Genomic DNA, 5,532 nt, shown 5'->3' with positions numbered 1-5,532 from the left:
TGGATGGGGGTTGGCTGGTTTGCCCTGAAAGGTGTCCTGGATCAGGGTGGTGGTCCCACTGGGGTGCCTGGCCAGCCTGGGTGAGGAGCTGAGGGCCATTTTCAGACTGGCCACACCCTGTTCAGGGTAGAGGTCCCCGCTGGAGTGCTTGGCCAGTCTGGGTGAGTGGCTGATGGCTGTTTGCAGGCTGGCCACGGCCCCCAGCCACCCAAGCTCCCAGTGGAGGCTGGCTGGAAGCAGGTATCTGGGATTTATTTATCTTCTATAATTGAAACTTTGTTGCCTTGAGCGGAGGCCACAGCCAGCCAGGGCAGGCAGGAAGCTTGGCTTCCTCCATTACTGGGGCAACCAAGCCTCCTGCTTGCTCCAGCTCTGTGGCTGCCCGCCGCCATCTTGGTTGGGTTAATTTGCACACAGTCGCTCTGATTGGCTGGTGGGCGTGGCTTGGGGTGTAGCAGAGGTGCAGTCAGTTTGCATGTTTCTCTTTTATTAGATTAGAAGATAGTAAAGCACGTAGTTGTAACCCTAACCTTAAACTATGGACAAATGAAAAAGAGTCAATTTAACACTAAATCAAAAATTGGAAGCCATACAAACGTTGAAGTCAGGAGTGTCTGTGTTTCATATATGTGAGCAATATGGCATAAGAAAGCAAACTGTATCAGATATTTTAAAAAACAGATAAAATAAAAACATTGCACTAATATGTGATGTAGGGGCAAACACTAATTCCAGAAATCATGAATTGGCATATGAAACTTCAGTCGAAGAAGCACTGTTGAAATGGTACCCACAACAACGTTCTTGTGGGGTTCCTGTTCGGACAGTTGAGTTGAAATCCGCAGCAATTAAATTAGCAAATCATATAAAGACATCATTGAAATAAGTGATGGACGCCTTTGGCTCTTTCTCAAAGGCACAGAATTATGAACAAAGGAATTTACAGTGAAATTTCAAGTGCTCCAAGAGAAGATACTGAACCATTTAGGCAAAATTTAATAGAATGTATAAATACAAAATGCTATTACAATCTCAGATTTAGTGTGACAAAACTGGTTTGTTCTGGCATTCTGTGCCTGAAAACACACAAGCCTCCAAATATGAAAATGGACATCTGGAAGAAAAATCAGCAAGGATAGGATCTAGGCACTGCTTTGTGCCAATACAGATGGAGCGCATAAACTGACACCTGCCTGGCCAATGTGGCTCAGTGGTTAAGCAGTGACCTATGAACCAGGAGGTCAGGGTTCGATTCCCAGTCAGGGCACATGCCCAGTTTCAGGCTCAATCTCCAGTAGGGGGCATATAGGAGGCAGCTGATCAGTGATTCTCTTTCATCATTGATGTTTCTATCTCTCCTATTCCCTTACTTTCTGAAATCAATAAAAGTATATTTAAAAATAAATAAACTGACACCTGTAATATTGGTGGAGAAGAGAAGTAGTTGAGGAAGATGTTGTACAGTGGTTAGAAGATGAAGGTGACCCTGGGTATCACATCATGACAAAGTGAAACAGATGAGGTGATGACCTTGGAAGATGAGGATGGGAGTGAAGATAATAAGGAAAAAGAAATAACACACCCAAAAATAACGTTATCAGAGATTGTACCTCAACGTTCTAATAACATTTATTAACAATTCATCAGATAACAAAATTCAGCTTTATTATACCCATTTTCATAATTTGGGGAGTTAATTATAAAAAAAAAAACACCAGACTTCAAAAGTTCAAACAAAACTTGATAGTTTTTCAAAGCAGGATTGCCTAAAGTAAGTGCCTCAATACTGAACATTTCATGCCACAGTGGGAGTGTCTGGATATATCATCATCTGGAGACAATAATAGAAACATTTTTTGTTTTTATAAATTTTTTTAATATATTTTATTGATTTCTTACAGAGAGGAAGGGAGAGGGATAGAGAGTTAGAAACATCGATGAGAGAGAAACATGGATCAGCTGCCTCCTGCACACTCCCTATTGGGTATGTGCCCGCAACCAAGGTACATGCCCTTGACCAGAATCGAACCTGGGACCCTTGAGTCCACAGGCCGACGCTCTATCCATTGAGCCAAACTGGTCAGGCAGTTTTTATAAAATTTTATTTGTTTACTTAAATACTAGAGGCCCGGTGCACGGATTCATGCACATTGAAAGGCAATTAATTAGAAGGTGGCCAGCGGAGCGGGACTGGGTGAGATGGGCCGGACATGCCCTGGAGCCAACCTCCCTGAGTCCCTCCCTGGCTGGCTGCACCTGGGGCATCTGCAGAGTGAGGTGGTGTCCCTCGGCCTGGCCTGCAGGGATCAGGCCAAAACCGGCAGTCCACCATCCCAGAGTGCAAGAGGGCACTCTGCAAAGTTGCTGTCACTCCGGCAGCTCCTGTGTTGAGCGTCTGCCCCCTGGTGGTCAGTGCACGTCATAGCTACTGGTCGACAGTCGAATGGTCAGACAGTTGCTTAGGCATATATATTGAATGGCCAGATTATTATGACCACCTGACGTTTGTAGGCAAATTAGCCATACACTGCATCGTATGGGATATGGAAGCCCAAGGCCTGATCGAATACCTTTGCTGTCTGCAGTTACCAAGATAAAACGTCTCCAATTTGCACAGGAACACAAGGATTGGACAGTCGAGCATTGGACAAAAGTCATGTGGTCCACCCCATGGGGATGTCTTTAACCTGAAAGGAGATTTTCTGAAGCCAGTGAGGAGAACTTCAGACGTTGCAGGTACTCTTTCTGCTGGTAAAAGAGCCATCAGGCAGCTGGTTCCACAACCATCAAATCTCACAGACTGGACAGTGCTATTCATCAGGCAGGTGTCAGATTCCTCGCATCACCTTTCAACATCTCGTGGAGTCAATGCCAAGACGAATCGCTGCAGTACTGAAGGCAAAAGGTGGCCCAACGAAGTACTGATGGGGTGGTCATAATAATCTGGCCACTCAGTGTGTGTGTGTGTGTATATAATCAAAATGTATTTTTGGAAAAATGTTTAGTTCTATCTAGATCGCTTGTTTATTACAGTCTCAAAATTATGGTGAGTACATAAGCACTAACACATATAGAACACTTTTCTGTGAAATTAAACTTTTCGTATATACTTAATTTAATTGCACAAACGTGTCCACATAAGTAAAAACAGGTAAACTAATTTGTCATTTTTTAAACATATGCATTTGAAAAATGTACTTTATTATATAATGGACTTCGGCTTTAACGGATACCTCCTTGCCCAAATTAGTTAGTTATATAGAGGTTTTACTGTATATACATTCTAAATATATATATTTTATTGATTTTTCACAGAGAGGAAGGGAGAGGGATAGAGAGTTAGAAACATCGATGAGAGAGAACCATCGATCAGCTGCCTCCTGCACACTCCCCACTGGGGACGCGCCTGCAACCAAGGTATATGCCCCCCGACCAGAATCCAACCTGGGACCCTTCAGTCCGCAGGCCAACACTCTATCCACTGAGCCAAACCAGTCAGGGCATATTCTAAATATTTAAAAATGACAAGTAACCTTGTGTGAAATAACTTAGTTCTACTAATTTGCCCAAATTAAACGCACGTGCAAAAACTCAAATAAGGTCTTAACCCCAAACTTCCCTAAAATATGCTTAATTTGACCCACTGCAATATAACCTAATTTGTAGCACTATAGAGCCTTGGAATCCACATATTAAGAAAATCGCCCACTAGGGGGAGACATCATTCTTCTCCTAGAGCCCACTCTGTGCCAGGGCTGCAGGTAGCCTGACCTTGGTTCCCCGCGGCTGCTCTCCCCTCGCGGGGGCTCGGAGGTTACCCACGCAGACACCCAGCCCGGAGCAATGGCCTTCTGGACTCACAGCGCCCTGCTGATTGCTCCCAGCGCCTCTGCGGGACTGAGTGCAGGAGAGAGGGGTAGACCAGACCAGACCCCTGGGAGGCCGAAGCTTCGGCCCACGCAGCCTGGCTTAGTTGTACATCAATATCCGGGATGGCGGCTTGTTTCATCACTCCCACGACCCACCCTCTTCCCTGGGGCTTGAGCTGCCCATCTAGCCCCTGCCCCGCCGCAGCGCTTGGCCAGCCCTTGAAGGGCGTGGCCCGACCTGCCCCTCCGGCCTTCTAACCCAGGCGGCTCGGGAGGAGTGGCGGCGGGGCGTGCCGGGCGGGGCTGGCGCAGGTAGGCTGGGCCTTGGAGCTGCGCAAGTTTCTTGTGCGCTCACTCTCAGGGCAGTTCAGAATTTGTTATAGTTATTTCCAGTCTAGTTCATTGATTTGTTTTTAACTTAGATCATTCTCTATGTAAAAGTTAGAGCCTCCTTAACCTGGTCGGGAGAGTCCGGGTTGGAGCCTCGTTCAAAACACGGAAAAGTTGTGGGTTCCAGCCCAGGGCGAGGATGGGAGGCAACTGATGGATGTTTCTCTCACATCAGTGTTTTTCTCCCCCCCCACCCCCAGACCCCCATCAATAAACATATCCTCAAATGAGACACAAGTAAATAATGTAGCCTTCTTTACTCATTATATGGTAAGCATTTCCCCAAGTCATTAAACATTTTTCCAGCTTTATTGAAGTATAATTGACAAAACAGTATTTTTAAAAATGTACATGATACTTTGATATGCATATATATTGTGAAATAATTACAAGTTCCACTGAACGTTTTTAAACATTATTTAATGACTACATAATAAATCAGTGCATAGCTGATTTATCATAAATTACTCAGTGGTTTCCTTGTGGGTGAATAGGTTGTTCCCATAGTACAGGAGGACATGAGAGCAAGGCTTTATTTAGCAGTGCCTAGGAGCAGGACCTAAGGTCAGAATTAACTCGAAGCTTGAGTCCAGCCGAGTTTTGCAAAACGGGGTTTTTATTATAATTGCAAACAAGTGGGTGGAAGCAACAAGGTTTGGAGCTGAAGGATTCAAAGACTGCTAGGGCATAAACTGTTTTCCACTGCAAAGCTGACGGTCTTTGGGGGAAGTTCCATAATGACCAATCAAGCCAAGTGCTTGGCTGGGGGCTCCCGGAACAATCACGCAATCCGAGTGAAGGATGTCCGCAACCAAGCAGGCACCCGCCCAAGCGAGGGGCGCTTTGTTCGCCGTCCGCCAGCCCGAGGACTTCCTCAGGGCGCCTGCCCCTTCCCAGTACCTGGTGGAAGGACCGTGGCCCTCATCTCTGATCCTCCTTCTGAGAGACGAAGCCAGGCCTGGGCCAAGCGTAGCACGCAGGCTGCCGGCACCGTGGGCAAGCAGGTCGGACAGACCCAAATAGAACAACGCGCCCCGGCTCCTCACGTGACCTTCGGGGCTGCCAGCACCGCCCCCCGAGTCACAGCTGCAACGCCGCCGTTACTGCCTTCTGCGCAGGCGCAGATCTTGGCCTCGGGCCAGTGACGCAATCGTGCTCTGCTCGCAGGACGCCGGACCCCGATATACGTCGGACTACGTAACTCTGGCCGGTCGGCCTTCGCAGGAGGACGTGGGTGCGTAGGGGGCGGGCCAGGGAGGGGAAGGGGCGGGAC

Source organism: Myotis davidii, unplaced genomic scaffold (assembly GCF_000327345.1).
Source record: "Myotis davidii unplaced genomic scaffold, ASM32734v1 scaffold435, whole genome shotgun sequence".
In the NCBI taxonomy this organism is placed as follows: Eukaryota; Metazoa; Chordata; class Mammalia; order Chiroptera; family Vespertilionidae; genus Myotis; species Myotis davidii.
This window is presented reverse-complemented; position numbering follows the sequence as displayed.